This window comes from Heloderma suspectum, chromosome 7 (assembly GCF_057233095.1).
Source record: "Heloderma suspectum isolate Gila_16-S chromosome 7, 16-S_ref, whole genome shotgun sequence".
Lineage (NCBI taxonomy): Eukaryota > Metazoa > Chordata > Lepidosauria > Squamata > Helodermatidae > Heloderma > Heloderma suspectum.
Window position 1 is genome coordinate 25,893,388 of NC_139464.1, and position 21,857 is coordinate 25,915,244.

Below are 21,857 nucleotides of genomic sequence, written 5' to 3' on the forward strand. Positions count from 1 at the left end.
CAGGGCTCTTGAATTTTCACTATTATTGTGAAGACAGATATACCATTTTTTAGAATGGGAGAGGGGGAAGACCTCTCTAAGTGTCCTTACTAGAATCCAGGGATGGGGAACCTCAGCCCGTAGTGCCAAATCTGCCCCTCCTGGAGTCCACGCCTCTGGGGCTTCCCAGAAGCCCATGCCCCCTTCCCCTGGTCTCATTGCCTTTCCCCTGCCCCTAGCCACTGATAGTTGGTGGTTTCCTGGCTTCTGTGGAGTTCCCCCCGCCCCACTTTAAATGCTGCTGCTAAGGCTGAGTTACTGAGTAAGAGCTTTAAGATAAAATATGCTGGGGTTTTTTGGCCCTGCCCCCATTGTCTTCGGCCACACTCCATAGAATAGTAGGGTTGGAAGGGGCCTACAAGGCCATCAAGTCCAACCCCTTTGTCTTCAGCTCCACCCACCACTGGAATGTTCCCCTGAAGAGCTTCGCCAAAATGGAATTTGGTTCTCGGGCAGTCTCCCCACCCTTGCTGCAATCTATCTCAAATACTCATTTCTCTCTAGGATCAAGCTATGGGGTGGGATGGGGTGGGTGACAGACATTTTGTAATTAAAAAAAGAATAAGGTGACAAATGAATGGATAAATGCATGAATAAGAACATAAGAAGAGCCATGCAGGATCAGACAAAGGGTCCATCTAGTCCAGCATTCTGTTGACACAGTGGCCAACCAGCTGTCGACCAGGGACCCACAAGCAGGGCATGAGTGCAACAGCACCCTCCCACCCATGTTCCCCAGCAACTGGTGTACATAGGTTCACTTCCTCTGGTACTGGAGGTAGCACATAGCCATTAGGACTAGTAGCCATTGATAGCCTTTCCCTCCAGGAATTTGTCCAACCCCTTTAAAGCCATCCAAATTGGTGGCCATCACTATATCCTGTGGTAGCGGGTTCCATAGTATAACTAGTGCTGTGTGAAGAAGGACTTCCTTTTATCTGTCCTGAATCTCCCACCAATCAGCTCCACCAATGTTCATGTGGAGCTTTGAAAACTAAAAGAAAACTCAAAATGAGCAAGCAGACTGTTTGAAATATGATGTGGTAGGTAGTAGCATGTCTGGTGCCATCTGCGTGAGCCATTAGCTGCACACCTGCACAGTGCTGACCCAGACACCTCACTCTCTCTGGCGCAGTGTCACAACGCCCATCTGGACAGGGCACCCTTCTCCCAGGTCACCAGTGGCAGCTCTTCTTCATACATTCAGCACCCCTTTGTGAGCTGCTGCTCAACAGAATAGTGGCTCCCTGATGGCCCACAGAAGGGGGAGACTGATAAAATGGTAATGCTGCTCAGATAACTATTCAAAGCAAACAATGGCTGTGCTGAAAATGTCTGCTGGTTTTTTTAAACAAAAAAATCTAAAAGGATTTCTTGCCATGATCTTTAAAAAAATCATTATTTTTGTAGTCCAAGCATGAAGATATTTGTTGTTCAGTACTTCCTGATTCATCAGCTTTGTTATTTGTCCATTATTCAGCTGCCCTTTTCGAGATTTGGCAAGGTGTGGATTGATGAAACCGTGTCACATGACGAAGCAAGAGGTACTGAGGAATTGTAGTATGGAATGCTAACGACCACCGGCCTAACAGAGTGACGTATAAATGGAACTTTGAAAAAGTCACAGATTTAGGTCTGCTTTGGCGCACACAAATCCACAACTTCATACATTAGAACTCACAAGTTTTCCAGCCTAACTGCTGTTGTTTGTGACCAATTGCAGACATTTTTGTTGGCCGCAATGTGTACAGTGGTGTTTCCGAGCCTTTCTGCATGAGGCATTTATTGTGCACTCGTGATTCCTCACTCTTGGTAATTTGCAGGTGTTTTACATGATGTCGTCATCCTCCAGGGTGTCTCCCGTTGTTTGCAACCATTATAGCGCTCCCCCCCCCCCAAATGAGGAAAGTCTGGTATTTCTGTGAATGGCAGCATGAATTCTGGTGTATTTGCACAATTCCACTACACCACAGTGCCACCTAGTGGTTGTGTAATGGAACATATAGGCAGAGAAAGAAACTCCCTGGAAAAAAACACACGTAAAGGAGCCGAGCTTAATTCCACAAAGAATCCGGCAGCAAAAGCCTCAGTAAAGTGGTGGGTTAACACTTTCATGTAGAAAAGCTTCATGTAGAAAAGTATCTTTAGTATACTGTGTGAGCCAGTGCTGAGGCAAAATGGACTTAAAGTGAGCTGCAGCTGGAATCTCACGTAGGTACAGAAGGACTCTGTTAACTTGTTTACATCTGTGGTGCTGTTTCACAGAACTTCCACTGCCTCTGCATTTGACCATCTTATTTTTAAAACAACGTGAGGCAATGGATTGGCCATACATCTTAAATCAGCAGACTTCTGCTAAAGCAGCCTCCCCCCTACCTGGTGCCCTTCAGATGTGTTGGGCTACAACTCCCAGCATGCACTGGCTGAGGGTTGCTGGAAGTTGTGGTCCACCATATCTGAAAAGCCCCAGGTTGAGGAAATTTGTGCTAAAGCATTCAGGCCAAATGGATCTTAAATAATTTCTCATGGCTTGTGGGGAGAGAGGGCTGGATCCAAAGGTGCCTTCCATGAGTGGAAAGACACTTCTGCTCATGCAAGGTTATACCCCCTCCTGCTGCAGCCACTGTGCCCCATCCCAAGAATCTGAGAGGTTCCTCCAATCCCTGAGAGTGGATGTCTTGCGGGGGTGAGGAGCAGGGACTGCAATGATGCTAATGCTTCTCCCAGTGGTGTAGCTAGAGTTAGACCTTGGAGCCAAAGTTAAGGGGCTTGCAATCCAGCCCCTCCCCCAAATGGACACCCAGAAAGTTGCAGATGCAGAAACAAACTGCATTTCATCCCTTTCGTCATGATGGCACTATTGATTTAAGTGATCATAAAAAGCAAAACTGCTCATACTCAGTGGTTTTTTTTTTAAAATCAGGGTTGACAAACAGTTTTGTCATTGTAACATACTAGGAAGGTAGACTCAGTTTGAAAGCATGGAATGTCAGTTGGAGGGGCAGGAAAGAGAGACATTAGCTGTGTGCTTCACAACTGAAGGTAATTCACGTTGCCATCTAAAGGGTGCCCCCATAAGAACCTGGATCCAAGGCCTAAAATTACCTGGCTGCACCACTGGCTTCTCTGGCTTCAATCCAGAGGTTGCAGGTATTGCAAGGACATGTCCTGCTAAGTTCTCTAGCATACAGGATCAGAAGGGAGTGTTTGCACCATCAGTCCAAAAAACCCAACAACACCCTATGATTACTGGGTACCCTTGGAGAACCCAGCAGCCTAGGGTACCTAGTTACTATAACTCCTGTAATGCCTGTTTGGAGAGGGGCAGGTTGGTGGGTGGTGCACTTAGAGTGAATATCACACAGTGACCTCTAAAAGCACCAGCGAGTGGACAACGAAACTTAAAACCATCACATCACCAACACCCTCCTTCTCCATATCAACTTAAGACTCTGACATCCTGACTACAACATCCAGTCATACTCTTTCCCCCCTCCTATTCTTGACCCCTCCCCAGCTTCTTTTCCTAACATCTTGCCTGATGAAGAGCACTGGAGATCTTGAAAGTTTGCACATTTTTGGGGGATCTTTAAGTTGGCCTAATAAAGGTATTACACTATCTGGATTTTGGATTTTTTTTTTCTTATGGCCAACATGGCTGCCTTTGTTTTTTGCACAGTTTAAAGAAATCATAAGCTTAATTCTAGCTGCCACAAGGTGTCCCCAGTACTTTAGCTCCTTCTGGTGATGTAGCTGCCTGCCGCACTTCAGTCAGAACAGGAAGAAGAAATTAGGCGGTGAGGAAATTACATTTCACCACCACCATTGTGCCTGCACAGAGTTGCCCAGCAGAGCGACTCTCTCAGGAGAACAGGTAGACTGTTTGGCAGCTTGCTGTGTCCAATTTGCACAACACTTTGCAAATAAAATCAATCATATCCATGCTGAGTTGGGTGCCATAGTTGATACAGGTCTGGTGGATGAAACTTTTGCCCCTATTTGTCCAGTTACAATGGATACTTTTCGATTTGTGCAGCTCGCAGATGTGGACAGGATCCTTGGAGAGGAGAGGCCTACGACATCTGTGCTGGACGCTTCCCCTTCCTGGCTTATAAAAGCAACTGGGGGGGGGGACTAGCTGAGTGGGTAAGGGTAGTGGTGAACACCTCTTTAAGATGAGGTGCGATTCTACCCTGCCTAAAAGAGGCAGTGGTAAGATTTTTGTTTAAAACAACCCTCCCTGAACCCCACTGTATTGGATAATTTCTGGCTGGTCTCTAATATTCCATTCTTGGGTAAGGTGCTGGCTTCTGAGTTCCAGGGATTTCTGGATGATGTGGATTATCTAGATCCATTTCAATCTAACTTCAGGCCTGGTTACGGGACAGAAACTGCTAGATTGTCACCTTGGTGGACAATCTATGCAGGAATTGGACAGGGGGAGTGTGTCCCCGTTGGTTCTGCTGGACCTCTCAGCAGCTTTCAGTACCATCGACCATAGTATCCTTCTGGTATGTTTGTCAGAGATGGGATTGGGAGGCACTGTTATATGGTGGCTCTGGTCCTTCTTGGAGGGGTGATCCAGGGGGGATTCCTGTTTGATGCTGTGGCCGTTGTCCTGCAGTGCCCCTCAGGGCTCATTCTGATCCCCCATGCTATTTAAGATATACGTGAAATGGCTGGGAGAGATTGTTCAAAGTTTTGGGGTTCGGTGCCACTAGTATGTTGATGACACCCAACTCTATCTCTCCCTTCCATCCAAATCCAAGGAAGCTGTTTTAGCTCTAAATTGGTGTCTGATGCCGGTAATGGATTGGATGAGGGCAAACAAATTGACGCTTAATCCAGACCAGACAGAGGGGCTCCTGGTTAGTTGAAAGACAAATCAGGGAATAGAGATTCAACTTGTACTGGATGGGGTTATGCTCCCCCTGAAGACTGAGGCTCGTAGTTTGAGTGTACTCCTGCTCAGCCTTGGTCAAAAAGGGATTTTTGTTGGGAGGGGATATCCTTGAGAGGAGTAGCTTCATTTCTCTGGTTAGGTTTCATCTTTTTGAGCTGAATTTCATTTCTTCAGGTTTGAAATAGTACTTTCTGTTTTGGGGAAGGAAGGGATAAAAGAGAGAGCGAGAGCGAGACAGTAGGAGAGAGTCAGAAGACCAGAGCTGAAGAGTGAGCAAGAAGAAGCAGCCTGGAGAAGTCTAAGTGCAGCTAGGGTAGAGGAACTTGTGTTTTTGCAACCTTTATTTTCTCTTAATGCCTTTTGTATCACTCAGCTCTATTCTGTAGATATCTTCAGTTGTAATTTGCTTGCTTTAATTTACCAGTAAACTGTTGTGGTTAAACCCCCAGATGTTTGGAGTGTCAATCACCCTATATGAACAGCCTAAACTCTACATTATTGGGAAGGGGAAGTTTAAAAGAAGGAAGGTGGGACTTTTAAGGAGGCAAGAGATCCTTAAGGAGCTGCTCAGGGTGTCCAGGACATAAGGGGAACCCTGACACCTATGTCTTGAGACCAGGCTACCTGAAAGACTGTCTTTTCTCATACGAGCTTGTCTGGTTCTTCAGATCTTCAGCAGAAGCCGTTTTTTCAGGACCACTGCCTTCAGAGGTGCATTTGGTGGTGATGTGAAAGATGGCCTTCTTGGTGGATGCTCCCAAGCTCTGAAACTCCCTGCTGAGGGAGGCTAGGTTTGCTCCCTCTTTGCTGTCCTTCCACCAGCAGGCAAAGACCTTTTTATTCAAGAAGGCCTTTGGTGTGTAAGCAGGTACATTGGATTGGATGACGTTTTTATTCTGTTGTGTTTTTAATTGTGTTTTAATGCATTTGTTTTATTATTGTTTTAATCAAGTTTTTATTGATGAATGTAAGCCACCTTGAGTGTCATTTTTCTTGGTAGACAAACAGGGTACAAATCAAACAAATAAATAGGCAAACATTTTATGGCTGAGAGAGACAGGTGGATTCAGTGGTGATGCCGAGTCTGTGGCAACATGTCAGGGTGGACACTGAGCCCATAGAATCCCAGAGTAGTTCTGATGCTGAGGAAGAGCAGTCGCTCCTTCGGGAGAGGAGCGCGCTCCTTTTTTCCCAGGACCAACAGCTGACGGAGCTTCTTCCCACCCACATTCCTAGTTTAGAAAGCAGTCCAGGGAGTGACTCAGCACAGATAGCAGACTGGGGGGGATGCGCGGTGCAGACGCAGACAGCGGCGCCAAATGGTTCGCGTTCAAAGAACGGTTGCGCCCAGAGGATCCAAGGGAAAAGGGGAGGGATTCTCCCTAGTCCTTATATTCAGGGGTCTGCCAGTAATTGCCCTTCAAACAGGAACCAACTGTTCCAACTTAGGGCATAGGGATGCTGCTGCTCAGATCTAGTTGCTACCTGTAGAGTTGTAAGTTGTAAAAGAAGAATAAAGCTTTGAAAAGAATCCCTTTGTCTGCGTCTGGACATGGCTACTAGATTAGACTGAGAGAGCCCTCCAAGGAGCCCTTGACACAACAACAGGAATTATGTACTGGAGACTGAGCTAAATCCCTGAATATCAACTACTGTGTTCTCATGACTCTCATCCCAAAGCATCATCCCAATGGAGTAGGAATTTTAGGGTACATCAGACATGGTGAATACAGGCAATTCAAGGGTGACACATATAGAAATATGACTTAAATCTGGCAAGAGGTAATGAATCCTTTCCCTTGATTATGTGTTTGTCAGATGTATGTCAGTGGTGTGTAACACCATCCTTACCTTTGAGGAATAGTGTGGGAACAAGTAGGACCCTGCAAACAGGGGACGCACAACAGCTCCTGGCCATCCTTACTTTTGAGGAATTGTGTGGGAACAAGTAGGACCCTGCAAACAGGGCCAGCACAACACCTCCCGCTGCTGCCCTCTCTTCTCTTCCTACCCCCAGCTATGCCCACCTGCCCCGTCCCACAACAATGATGATGGCAGCAGTGGCCACCACCCTCCTCCCCCTCCCCCCCCGCCCGCTGCTTTCCCTGCCCTCTCTGGCCACAATGATGGTTGTTGTGGCTACTCACTCACTTGCTCCCTCCCCAACAATAATGATGTTGGGGGTGGTGGCAGCCATTGTTCTTTAGAGCATATTTCATTGTTATGAAAAAAAAGACCCCTGGTTCAGTCAAAATAAACATCTTGATTCTCCTTCTCTTCCTCAACACTTTTCAGTAATTAAGATTTGTCAATATATTGATAATAATAGAAATGAAGGAGAAGAATTACCATATAACTAAAAGTAGAACAAAAAACCTCAATGGATATATCATCCCTTTGGGTGTTAGTTAACTATTAGAAAGTGGCTTCCATTAATTCAATTGTTTCCCTGTTGCAATGTGCAGTAGAAATGCCAGTGAGGTTCTCCTGAGCTAGGCTGGGAGGACAACTTTGGGGGCTCATTAAAGCCCATCTCAAAGGAAAGGCAAGCTCTACAAGCCCTCAAATTCTTCTTCAGCTTGGACTGAACATGCTAAAGAATTGCTAGTTTCCCCATGTGATGTATCGGAGCAATGTCACTCCATTAGGGGGAAAGTAAGAGACTGTGGGGCAAAATCTCTCTCTCTCTCTCTCTCTGTGTGTGTGTGTGTGTGTGTGTGAATGCCAGTCCATTGTGGAGGACTCATATGGGACGGACTTTCACCCCACAACCTTGTTTTTTCTCTCGCTGTATCTTTCCCCCTTGCTCTATTACATTCAATAAGGACAATTTAAGAGGCTGAACCTGAGGTGTGTTTTGGAAGATCTTGGATCATTTCCATGTGAACTTGAGAAAGTTCACCCATGTCTGGTCTTGGACACCTGTGGAATTATTGAATATCTGATCATCTGTTTTTAGTTAGATAAGAAGGAAGAGAAGGAGTAAGATAGAAGAAGAGAAAAGGAAATGGAGGATATCATTATCAATGGCTTCGAGTTATGATGGCTATATATTACCTCCAGTATCAGAGTCAGCATGCCACTGAATACCAGTTACTGGGAATCGTGACTGGGAGAGTGCTGTTGCACTCATGTCCTGCTTGAGGGTTTCCCATGGGCATCTGGTTGGCCACTGTGGGAACAGAATACTGGACTAGATAGACCTTTGGACTGATCCAGCATGGCTCTTCTTATATTAGGAAAGCAAGACATAGGAAGGTAGGGATTGGGGTAAGCTTTTGTGTGTCAGTTGGGCAAGGAGTAGGATAAGTCACAGCAGTTGTTCTTTGGACAATATTGTAGTCAAAGGATTCCAGAGAAGCATCCCATATGCCATCAAGTTTGCTAAAGGTATTTCTTCATACATATGTCACTTGCTGTCAAGAGGCCTAGCTTAGTAGTTTCCCTGCCCAGTCATCTATGTCAGATAGAGAGCTGCATTTCAAAGCCCATAGAAGCAGCCACATGGCAATTAAGACAGCATGTCACATTCAAGCTGCATGCATCTTAGTTGGAGGCTGTTGAGCTGGAATGTAACCAAGCAGAAAGTGAACAAATGAGAATTCAAAGACTGTGCCTAGTGTGAGTTGACTCGTAGTTTGGCATCTTTCCCAAAACCACAAATTACCTGACAAAATCCCAACAAATTGAAGATGGCTGATGAGACCCAAACCAAAGCCAAAGAAGTGAGGAGGTGGAAAAGACAGTGCACCAAAGATAGTAGTACTACAGCTGGGAGATGACATTGTTTCGCTGTGGACTTTTGTTGTGCTTTCCATGCCTTTAACTCCAGAGCAGCCTTCATATGCCAGGAAGGGAGTTCCCTGGAACATCTCCCAACAGGTATTTTAAAAAGAGACACAGTATAACAAATCAGGTGGAAGGGTCATGAGCTAGCCTACGCAATTCTATTAAAATCTCTGCACCTGTTTTGAGAAGAAAAGGCCAAGAAGAATAGGAGATAGAGAAGCTTTGCCAGCTGGCAAGAAATGAATAGAGGATGAAGAGGGCATGCCGGAATAAGAAAATTGCTGAGCTGCAGCTTGCTCCCATTGTTAGGGATGATATTTAAGGAGTAAGAAAAAGAGCACACACAGCATAGAGATGGAGACTGGGTCCCAACTTGTAGGAGGGATTAATCCTTTAGCCATGTCTGGCTTACATAAGGTTCCCAATGGAGATGTTTTGCAAAGATACACTAAAGAATGCCAACACTGGGAGGGTGTGAAGCCTGCTTCATGTTGTGGTTTCAAAGAGTTCATTTAAAATGGCTTCCCCAATGTGGTGCCCTCCAGATGTTTGGGACTACAACTCATCCCTGACCTTTGACCATGCTTTTGACTGGGGCTGATGGGAGTTATAGCCCAAAGCATTGGGAGGGCATCACATTGGGGAAGGCTGATCTAAGAAGTCTTAAGTGTACGCTTAAAAACATAAGGTGGGAATACATTTTGAGATCATTTTTTAATGACTTGCAACACAAATGGAAGCACTGGCCTTTCCCATGTGGAATGGCAATGTGCTGTTGACGCACCTGGCAGTAGGTGTGGCCTCTTACACCGCATCAGACAATTGGTCCATCAAGCCTGGTATTGTCTATGCTGACTGACAGTGGCTCTCCAGGGTTTCAGGCAGGAGTCTCTTCTAGCCCTACCTGGGGATGCTGGAGATTGAATCTGGGATCTTTTGCATGCAAAGCAGGTGCTCCACCAATGGCCTTCCAGATTTTAGCCTTCTTTCCTTTGCACACCTGTTCAGTAGTGTTCAGCTAATTTGTGAAAGCCAGGCAAGCACACTCATTCAGCAAGTGTCCTCCTTAGCCCATCTTGACTCTTTCCCTCCTAAATCCTGGGGCTCAAGCCCCCTAGAAATCTCACACGTTGACCTAACTCTTTAGCTCTAATATTAGGAGTGGAGGATAGAGTTTATTTATGCAGCAATGAGAGGAATATATACTGCACATGCTCAGATGCACATTGGTCTTGACTATTACCTTCTAGGTGCCAGGGTTCAGCCCTGGCAGGCTAGCTCTAACAGTAACCCCAATGCTGAACTCAACATTTCCAGAGCCTTGGCACATGCAACATAATGGTTACCCTGATGAGCCCTTGCTGAATTGTGTGGGTTCTGAAGTCCAAATCAGCCCCCTGTCAGTAGCCATGGATGTAGACAAAACACACTTGAGCGGTGGGTTAAGGACAGACTTTACTGGGGATATAACAAGCTTAGATCTTGAGGTAAGTTGGCTGGGGTCTGCCTCATGGTCAGCATCCCTTGCAGGAGGAAGTAGGAAGAAGAATAGGAGAGTAGAGGGAAGAGACAAGGAAAAGGCAATACCATCTCCCAGACACCCTCCCACCTGACTCAGGTACATATTAACCCTTCAAGTTTGGGTTAAGTGACTCATAGAATCATAGAAGAGTAGGGTTGGAAGGGGCCTACAAGGCCATCGAGTCCAACCCCCTGCTCAATGCAGGAATCCAAGTCAGAGCATCCATGACAGATGGCTGTCCAGCCTCGTCTTGAACGCCTCCAGTGTGGGGGACCCCACCACCCTCCTAGGTAATTGGTTCCATTGTCATATTGCTCTAACAGTCAGGACGTTCTTCCTGATGTTCAGCTGGAATCTGGCTTCCTGTAACTTGAGCCCATGATTCCGTGTCCTGCACTCTGGGATGATCGAGAAGAGATCCTGGCCTTCCTCTCTGTGACAACCTTTCAAGTACTTGAAGAGCACTATCCTATCTCCCCTCAGTCTTCTCTTCTCAAGGCTGTACATGCCCAGTTCTTTCAGTCTCCCCTCATAGGGCTTTGTTTCCAGTCCCCTGATCATCTTTGTTGCCCTCCTCTGAACCCTCTCCAGCTTGTCTGCATCCTTCTTAAAGTGTGGTGCCCAGAACTGGACACAGTACTCCAGATGAGACCTAACCAGTGCTGAGTAGAGGGGAACTAGTACTTCCCAGGATTTGGAAGCTATGCTTCTATTAATGCAGCCTAAAAGAGCATTTGCCTTTTTTGCAGCCACATCACATTGTTGGCTCATATTCAGCTTGTGATCAACAACAATTCCAAGAAGATCCTTCTCGCTTGTAGTGTGGTTGAGCCACATATCCCCCATCTTGTAACTGTGCATTTGGTTTCTTTTTCCTAGGTGCAGAACTTGGCATTTCTCCCTATTACATGTCATTCTGTTGTTTTCTGCCCAGCGCTCCAGTCTATCAAGATCACTTTGAATTTTGTTTCTGTCTTCCAAAGTATTAGCTATCCCACCCAATTTTGTGTCATCTGTAAATTTGATCAGCATTCCCTGCACCTCCCCCTCCAAGTTATTAATAAAAATATTGAAGAGCACTGGGCCCAGGACTGAGCCCTGCAGTACCCCACTCATTACCTCTCCCCAGTTTGAGAAGGTCCCATTGATAAGCACTCTTTGAGTCTGATTCTATAGACAAGTGTGGATCCACCAGATCATTGTTTCATCTAGCCCACATTGAGCTAGTTTGCTCATCAGGATATCACGGGGCACTTTGTCGAAAGCTTTGCTGAAGTCAAGGTATATGATGTCTACAGCATTCCCACAGTCCACGAGGGAGGTGACTTGATAAAAAAATGAGATCAGATTTGTCTGGCAGGACTTGTTCTTGACCAATCCATGTTGGCTTCGAGTAATCACTGCATTGTTTTCAAGGTGCTTACAGATGGATTCTTTTATCAACTGCTCCAGTATTTTCCCAGGGATTGATGTCAGACTGACTGGTCTGTAGTTCCCAGGTTCCTCCTTTTTACCCTTTTTGAAGATAGGGATAACATTAGCCCTCCTCCAGCCATCTGACACTTCACCCGTCATCCATAATTTCTCAAAGAGAATAGACAGTGGTTCCGAGAGTTCTTCTGCCAGTTCCTTTATGACTCTCGGATGCAGTTCATCTGGCTCTGGAGATATGAACTCATTCAAAGTAATGAGGTGTTCCTTGACCATATGCCTATCAATCTCAAGCTGCAATCCTGCCCCTTCAGCCTGTACTTCGCCTTTGCCAGGGGGGTCATAGACGCTCTTTTGGGAGAAGACTGAGTCAAAGTAGGAATTGAGCACCTCTGCCTTTTCTTTGTCATCTGTTATCATTTTGCCATCCTTATTTAATAGCTGAACAACCATTTATTTCCTCTGCCTTTTGCTATGCTCGTAGGTGAAGAAAGCCTTTTTGTTGTTTTTAGCATCCCTCGCTAACCTCAGCTCTTTCTCAGCTTTAGCCTTCCTGACGCCATCCCTGCAATTCTGTCACTGTGCTACCTGCCTGTACTCTTCCTTTGTTACTTGGCCTCCTTTCCACTTCCTATATGTGTCCTTTTTTGTTTTCAGGTCATCTCTAAGCTTTTTGTGAAGCCACATTGGCTTCTTCTGTTGTCTTCCACCTTTTCTTCTTGTTGGAATTGTTTGTAATTGTGCCTTGAGAATTTCCTTTTTTTAAAGCTCCCACCCATCTTGGACTCCTTTTCTTGTTAGAGTCGCTTGCCATGGGACCTTACTGATAATTGTTCTGAGTTTATTAAAATCAGCTTTCCTAAAATCCAGGGTACGCATTTGACTACACTCGGCTTTTGCTTCCCTTAGAACCAAGAACTGAAGTACAACATGGTCGCTTTCCCCCAGAGTTCCTGTAACTGCTACTTTATCCACTAAGTTATCTCTGGGGCCCGAGTCCTTCCAGCACCCCTTCTTGAGGGCACTGGTTGACTGCACTAATCCCATGCCCATCAGATAGCGCTGGTGCAGTTCCCCCGGCCGAGGATTTGTCTAGGGATGTACAAAAGTCACTTACCTTTTGGAGGGGTGACATTCGCGGTGGGGGGGAGGTGCTCCGTCCCTCCCCCCGAAATTCTCCCCGGCCGGCTGTGCTCCGCAGCGACTCTGCGGAGCCGCCAGCCGGGGCCGCCTGCAGCCAGACATCCGGCCACTGGGCTGCACAGGGACCCAAATGGCAGCCACCGTAGCCGCCGCCATTTGCGCCCCTGTCTTTTGCCGTGATAGGCTATGTATATATTTACGTAGCCTATCACGACCAAAAAAAAAGGGAACGCAATGGCAGCAGCTACGGTGGCCACCATTTGCATTCCTGGTTTTTGTCGTGATAGGCTACGTAAAATTTACGTAGCCTATTATGGCAAAAGACAGGGGTTCACATGGCGGCCACTATGCCATTTGCGCCCTTGTGTTTTGCCGTGATAGGCTTTGTAAATATTTATGTAGCCTATCGCGGCAAAAAAGGGAACGCAAATGGCGGCAGCTACGGTGGCCGCCATTTGCGTTCCCTTTTTTTGCCATGATAGGCTACGTAAATATTTACAAAGCCTATCACGGCCTCTGCAGGGACGCAAATGGCGTCCCTGCATTAGCTGTGATAGGCTATGTAATTATTCACGTAGCCTATCACAGGTATAATGAAGAAGCGAATGGCAGCCGCAGACGCGGCCACCATTCGCAAAGCAGCGCGAATGGCAGCAGGTAAATGTCCCATTTCGCGTGCCTTTCTTGGGATGGGGGGGCGGGGGGCTTCGTTCCGCCACAGATTTCGGGGGGCCAAATGCACTGGCATTTGGCCTCACCGAGATCCGTGGCAGAATTCTCTGACGTTCCTAGATTTGTCAGCACATCTGCCACCATTTCTTCAGTCGGGCAGTACTTCAGTTCAATCACCTCTTGCTCTACTAAGTCCCTTATCAGGTGATGCCTCACGTCAGTGTGCTTTGTCCGTGGCCTCAGTTTCTCGCTTGATGCCAGCTTTAGGCACCCCTGATTGTCTTCATATAGCACGGTGGCTTACATGTTCTCCAGTCCCATGTCAGTGAATAATTGTCTAAGCCAGATCACTTCCAGACATGCACTAGCTGCTGCCATGTATTCTGCTTCTGCGGAACACATGGCCACGACTGCCTGCTTCTTACTGGCCCAACTGATAGTATGTGAACAGGTTTCCTGATGTGGACTTGTGGTCCGACTCATCGCCCACCCAGTCTGCATCCACGAACCTGATCAGCCCTGCGTATGTGCTGCTGGGCAGTTTGAGCTTTGTATGTGCGGTACCTCTCAAGTAGCATTTCACTCCGTTCTAGTCATGTTGAGATCGCTTGGCCATTTTCCTGCTCAGGATGCCCACGGCTGCAGCTATGTCTGGTCTGTTAATGTCGCAATGAATAGCAGCTTACCGATGGCCCTTTGATACTGCTGATTATCTGGCAGTGGGACGTCGTCATCTATCCCCTTCAGGTGATCTGTGGTCATGGGAGTCTTGACCTCTTTAACCTCTGCCACTCCACTCCAGCAGCATCTCCTCCATCTTCTCTCTCTGACTAAGGAGGAAGCCCCCATTGTCCCCCTTCTTGACCTGTATACTCAAATAGTGCGCTATCGGAACCAGGTCCTTGATTTCAAAGTTCTGCTTCAGTCTGAGCTAGGGATGTACGAATCTCTTACCTAGTTCCGGTCGGGGCATCCACTGTGGGGGGGGGGAGGTACTCTGTCCCTCCCCCCGGAATCCTCGATGGGGGGGAAGTCGATCTGGTCCTCCACCCCAGAATCCTGCCCGGCCGGCTCTGCTCCGCAGAGCAGCTGGCCAGGGCCATCCGCCGCCGGAGTTCCAGCCGAGGATGGGCTGCTGCGGACGCAAATGGCGGCTGCCATAGCAGCCGCCATTTACGTCCTTCCAGGCTGCTGTGATAGGCTATGTAAGTATTTACGTAGCCTATCACAGCATGCCCCCCCCAAACCCCTGCGTATGCAAATAGCAGCGGCTACGGCGGCCGCCATTTGTGTTCCCTATTTTTCGCCGTTTTATCCTACGTAAATATTTACGTAGGCAATTACGGGGAAAAAAAAGGGAACTGCAAATAGCGTAGTGGGAGCAATTTTCGTTTCTTTTTTTTTTGGCCGTAAAAGCCTATGTAAATATTTACGTAGGATAAAACGGCGAAAAAAAAAAGAACGCAAATAGCGCCCACTACGTTATTTGCGGTTCCCTTTTTTTCCCGCTATAATTGCCTATGTAAATATTTACGTAGGATAAAACAGCGAAAAATAGGGAATGCAAATGGCGGCCGCTGTAGCTGCCACCATTTGTGTACGTGGTTTTTTGGTTTTTTTTGCTTGGCTTGCCGTGATAGGCTATGTAAATACTTATGTAGCCTATCACGGCAAAGACCAGAATGCAAATGGTGGCTGCGGCAGCCGGTTGAAAGACCAGCCGCCGCAGCCGCCGCTGGAGCCACCGCTGTCCGGAACATCTGCCACAGGTAAGCCTCATCCCGGGGGGAATCTGTGGGGGGGTGGGGGGTGGCAGGCCATTCTGCCACGGATTTCAGGGGGCCGAATGCCAGTGCATTCGGCCTCACTGAAATCCGTGGCGGAATTTTCCGCCATCCCTAGTCTGCGCATAATTTCTGTGCCATCGCTTTCCCACTCATAGCACAGGACCAAATCATCCACATACACCAGTATGTATGCCCACCTGCCCCCTTTCTGCCTGGTATAGAGGCAGGAGTCTGCTTTCCCAGATTTACTAGGAGTCCATTAATTTTCTCATTCTAGGCCCTGGCAGCCTGCTTAAGTCCGTAAATGCTTTTGTGCAGATTGCACACTTTCCTTGCCCCTCCTGGATCTACAAACCCTGGTGGCTGTGTCACGTACAGGTATTCCTCTATTTCAACATACAGGAATGCTGTTTTAATGTCTAGATGCCTAACTTGCATCTCCCTGCTGGCTGCTATGCTCAGCATTGCTCTAATGGTGGTGTGCTTTACCACCGGGGCAAACGTTTCATCGTAGTCCTCCCCATACTTTTGAGAGTATCCCTTCACTACCAACCTGGTTTTGTAGCATTCTACTTCACTGTCTGAGTTGAGCTTCACTTTGAAGGTCCACTTGCAGCTGATTGCCTTGCAACTAGGGGGAAGTTCAGTCAGGGTCCAGGTCCCATTTTGGTGTAATGAGTCCATCTCTTCCTGTGCTGCCTTCTTCCACCTTTCTACTTCATCCTTGGGCAAGGAAGCAATGTCTTCCCAGCTTACTGGCTATTGGATCTGCTGTGCTCTGCCTGCAAAATATAGCCCCATACCTGGCTGGCGGCACACCTTTGGTGGCCCTCTCCAACCTCCTGGGTTCCTGCTGCTCTACTGCATTCAGCTTGGGCTCACTGGTGTCACTGGCCTCACTGTCGGGACTAGGTGTGTCAGCTGCCCTCTTGTCTTCCTCGGGTGCTGTGGGCTCCCCTTCTCCACTCTCAGGTGTGCTCAGGTCCACCTCCATCAGCTCCATAGTCCCGGTCCTCGTAGTCTCATCAAATTGCACTCTTCGGCTGACTGTAATGCTGCAGTCTTGGGGAACAAGAATTCTGTAGTCTTTAATGTAGGGACTGTATCCCACCAGGACCCCTTTGATGGCTCTGCCAGCCAGCTTGGTCCTTTTCTGTTCTGGGATGTGAGCATAGGCCTTGCATCCAAACACTTTCAGATGGCCCACCTTCGGCTTGGCTCCATGCCAGTTCAAAAGGTGATTTCCTAGTGGCCCTGGTTGGCAGCCTGGTCTGTATGTAGGCCGCCGTAGACACCACCTCTCCCCAGAATTTAAATGGTAGACAGCATCTGACAGCATGCTTCTTACCATCTGTGGTAAGCTTTCTTACTGAGAGCAAGTTCCCTTCCAGGTCTGGCACAAACAAGACGTCTGTTAGCTTTGTTTTCCCACCATGTGGTGGTGCTATACAATCTATGGCGCCTTCTGTTATTCCAGCTGCTTTTATGTGTTTCCCAGTAGCCAGGCAAACGTAACCCTGATTTTGGTGATCCAGTTCCTTAAAGAACACCCTCTGGCTAGCTATGTGGCCGCTAGCTCCTGAGTCCAGCACCCAAACTAGGTTGTGCCTCTGAGCTCTGGTTACTCCGAGGTAAACAGTCTGGCAAGCATGGGCCCCTTGTGGCTTGTAGCTTATGCTGCCTTGCCCTTTGTTGCTCTTCAGCTCCCACTTGCAGCTGTTTTCAGGACAGTCTCTCGTGAAATGTGTCCTGGCTACACATTTGTAGCATTCTCTTGCCCTTGCCTTAAGGGCTTTTTCTGATTCCCTCAAGGCCTTTGTTTCTGGCCTAGCCTTTGTCCTCTTACATGAGGCATTGGCCATGTTTTCCATCCTGCGATAGTCCACTCACTAATCAGCCTGGCCTTTATATAGTCCAATTTTAACTTTGCTTTGGGGAACGCTTCCAAGGCTGTTATGAGGGGTTCATAGGAGTCATCTAGGCTGCACAAAATAATGGCCACGACATCCTCCTCTGGAATCTGAGCCAATTGTCTGCAGCTCCTCAATAACTTGCAAGACTGCATTTATATGGTCTGGCAAGCTGGCTTCCTTCTCAAGCCTCATTTTAAACAGCTTCCTCTTCAAGAAGAGCTTTGCATTTAAGTTGGTAGGCTGGTGCACTTTCTGCATGGCCTCCCACATTCCCTTAGCTGTTTTCTCATTTATGTAGGGGTGGACGAAAGTCACTTACCTTTCCTCGAAGGACGTTCGCGGTGGGGGGGAGGCGTTTTGCTGGTCCCCCCGCGAAGTTCCGTCCGGGGGGGGAGGCTTCCCGCCTCGGCCCGGCTGAAATTCAGGCCGGGGGGGGAGGCTTCCTGCCTCTCCCCGGCCGAAATTCAGGCCGGGGAGGAGGCTTCCCGCCTCGCCCGGCCGCGAACACGAAAGTTAAAAAAAAAAAAAAACGCCCCCTGATAGGCTACGTGACGATTCACGTAGCCTATCACGGCTAGATCTGCAAAGTCAGCCGTGATAGGCTACGTCAATCGTCATGTAGCCTATCACGGGTGACGTTAAAAAAAAAAAGCGCGTACGCGAATGGCGCCCCCATAGGGAGCCGCCATTCGCGTTCCTTATTTAGTCGCTGTAGTCTACGTAAATGTTTACGTAGACTAAGGCGAAAATAAGGGCAACGCAAATAGCGTTGCCCTTATTTTCGCCGTAGTCTACGTAAATCTTTACGTAGACTACAGCGACCAAATAAGGAACGGGAATGGCGGCTCCGTATGGGGGCCGCCATTATCCGTACACACTTTTTTTTTTTTTTTTAAAGTCACCCGTGATAGGCTACGTGACGGTTGACGTAGCCTGTCACGGCTGACTTTGCAAATCTAGCCGTGATAGGGTACGTGAATCGTCACGTAGCCTATCAGGGGGCGTTTTTTTTTCTTTCTTTCATTGCAATGGCGGCGGCGGCAGCCGGTCGAAAGACCGGCTGCCGCTCCCGCCTCGCTCGAACACCCGCCGAACCGCCGGCCGGACCAGCCACCGGGAGGGACATTCGGTTAAGGTAAGTCCCGTCCCGGGGGGGGTGCGGGGTGCGGGGGGGGTGCGGAGGATTTCTCCCCGAAACTTGTTCGGGGGGCCGAACACGTTGGCGCTCGGCCCCCCGAAATTTCGGGGAGAAATTCTCCGCCAACCCTACATTTATGATGTGGAGCAAGTGGTCATTTTGGACTGATAGAGCAATTGTTGCCCTTGCTTTTCTGTCCCTTTTGTTCCAGTCCTGGGGGTTTTCTGTGGGGTGAGCCAACTCCAGAACCTCCCACAAGTCCTCTTTCACTAGCACTATTTCCATCTTGAACTTCCATATCTGGTAGTTCCCAATGCCTAGTTTTTCCATGTCTGCGTGTACATTTCCTTCAGCCATCATTCCACCCTCTGAGATTTTTCTCTCCCTTGTCTATCCAATGGGCAGTACTCACAGGTTTCTGGGTGATTCCTTGCAAAAGCCTTTTTCTTCTTTATTGGCTGCTGGGCCCATAACCTGAAGTCCGAATCAGCCCCCCATCAATAGCCACGAATGTAGACAAAACACACTTGAGTGGTAGGTTAAGGACAGACTTTACTGGAGATATAACAAGCTTACATCTCGAGGTAATTTGGCTCATGGTCAGCATCCCTTGCAGGAGGAAGTAGGAAGAACAGGAAAGTAGGGGGAGGAGACAAGGAAAAGTCAATATGATCTCCCAGACACCCCTCCCACCTGACTCAGGTACATATTACCCCTTCAAGTTCAGGTTAAGTGACTCATGGCCCGAATCCTTCCAACAGGTTCTTCCCCACCACCAGGGACGCTAGGCTCTGCCTCTGGATGCATTCTAAAGTGTCATTTTAATCTGTCAAATGTTGAAGGGTATGAAATACTAATGGTAGAAAAAATAAAGAAATCAGAAGATTTTACGGAGAATTTATACAGCTGTATAAAATTGATTGATTACAAACATTTGCACCCCACGTCTCCAAACATTCTGTTGCGTAACTTCAGATCCAGACATGTCTCTGCATTGGATTGTTGCATCACTAACATATTGCTCTCCAAGCAGTCAAAAACACTTAATATATATCAGGAAAAGGTGTTTGTTCAATAACAGCTGTTCTAGAAACATAGCATCCTTTTGAAATTAATAAAAGGCAGAGCCTCATAGTCTATCCCCTCCATGCAGATCAAGTATCCTTTCCCACCAGATGCAATTTAAAATAATTCTGAAAGAATATCCATTTTCTCTCTTTTGCATCCCCCCTTTCCTTTTCCTGTCAGGTCTGAGCCAAACCTTCGGTTTCATTCTAGATGGAGGCTTTGGAGACTGAGGGGTAGCGGTGGAGGTGAAGCAAGAGACAGGGCACAAAAAGAGGTCATGGAGGGAGTGGAAAAAGGAAATGAATGAGGATAAATGCAAGAGATTGAGATTGAGAACCAATGACAATTTACCAGGAAGGATAAGGGTGTAGAAGGATTGGATGGAAGAAGCTGCTATTTGCCTTTTAGATATCTATGGCATCTAGGGTGGCCAGGTGTCCTGCTTCACAGAGGACAGTTCTGTATTTGACGGTGTCCTCTGTTTGAAGAGCTGTCCAGTTCAAGTCCAGTTTACATGTGAAAGGCAAGCAGGAGCCTTGAAGTTGTCCATCAACTATTAGCACCAGGACAGCAAACTGAGCAGGCCCTCAGGACATAGGAACTTAGGAAGCTCAGTCAGCTCACTATATTGAGTCAGACCTCTGGTTCATCTACTGTTCGGAATATTGCAACCTCTCTTGCAAGTTACAGGAAGTGTTGGGTTAGTTATGGGCATAGCTAGCCTTAGGATCTCTATAGCTGACAGTGTGGCTTCCTGCTCCTCCTCTTCCTCTCTCTGATCTTCCTCCATTTGCTGGGACCACATGGTTTGCCTCTTGCTCCTGCCCGTGTAATGGAATGCAAAATGGATGGAACAAACTCTCTTGAAACCCTTGCTGTGCTTGCGTTTGTATGTGCAAGAATACTTGTGAGTAAAGCTGTTTTTCTTTCCTTCACTAAAGGAAGAGTGTGGTCTCTTCTTTTAGCCTTTGTGTGCATGTGGGACTGGTAAACGCTCATTCTGTCCTACCTTTTGTTTTTCTCTGCTAACTGTCTTTTTAACAGGAGGCAGCAATACCAAATTATCCCATCATCTACCTCCATACCGTCTGCACTGACTAGTAGCGGCTTTCCAGGGTTTCAGACTGGAATTTTTCCAGCCATACCTGGATGTACTGGGGATTGAACCTGTGACCTTCTGCATGCAAAGCAAGTGCTGTTACCACTGAACTACAGCCTATCCCTGACCAGGTCATCTGGTCAGTCTTCCCTAGGGATGTCGGAGAAATCCTCCATGGACTCCAATGAGACCAGATTCTGGCCCCCCGAAGTATATTGAATAGATTCTGGCCCCCCGAAGTCCGTAGAGGATCAGATCTCTTACCTCCACCTCCCCGTGAAGTCCTCGCTGTCTGGCTCCTGCCTGCTGCCGGCTCCGAAGCCCCAGCGATACAGCCGCCATTGCCATATTGCTGGCTGGACTGATGGCCTGCTACGCCATTTGCATCCCTGCTCTTTGACGTGATAGGCTACGTAAATCTTTACGTAGTCTATTGCGTAAAAAAACAGGGACGCAAATGGCATATTTGCATCCTTGTTCCTTCGTGCAATAGGCTATGTAAAGATTTACGTAGCCTACCATGTCAAAGAGCAGGGACGCAAATGGCGTCCGCTACGCTGGACGCCATTTGCATCCGCAGTACGTCAGTCCAGCCAGCAATACAGCAATGGCGGCTGTATCGATGGGGCTTCGGAGCCGGCCGGCGCCTCCGCGGCATCGCCACGGAGCGGAGCCAGCCAGCAAGGATTCCGGGGGGAGGGATGGATCGCCTCCCACTCCGCCGGAATGGCAGGTAAGTAATTCATACATCCCTAGTCTTCCCCATGATGTTGAGATGTATTGTATTTCTATTTAAGCTGGAGTTATTATTTCTAAATATGCATTGTTGTTGTTGTTCAGTCGTTCAGTCGTGTCCGACTCTTCGTGACCCCATGGACCATAGCACGCCAGGCCTTCCTGTCCTGCGCTCTCTCCCGGAGCGTGCTCAAGTTCATATTCATTGCATCGGTGATGCTATCTAGCCATCTCATCCTCTGCCGTCCCCTTCTCCTTTTGCCTTCAGTCTTTCCCAGCATCAGGGTCTTTTCCAGGGAGTTTTCTCTTCGCATTAGGTGGCCAAAATATTGAAGCTTCAGCTTCATTATCTGTCCTTCCAATGAGCACTCAGGGTTGATTTCCTTTAGGATGGACTGATTTGACCTCCTTGCAGTCCAGGGGACTCGTAAGAGTCTTCTCCAGCACCACAGTTCGAAAGCATCAATTCTTCGGCGCTCAGCCTTCCTTATAGTCCAGCTCTCACAGCCATACATTACTACTGGGAAAACCATAGCTTTGATTAGACGGAGCTTTGTCGGCAAGGTGATGTCTCTGCTTCTTACTATGCTGTCTAGGTTTGCCATAGCTTTCCTCCCA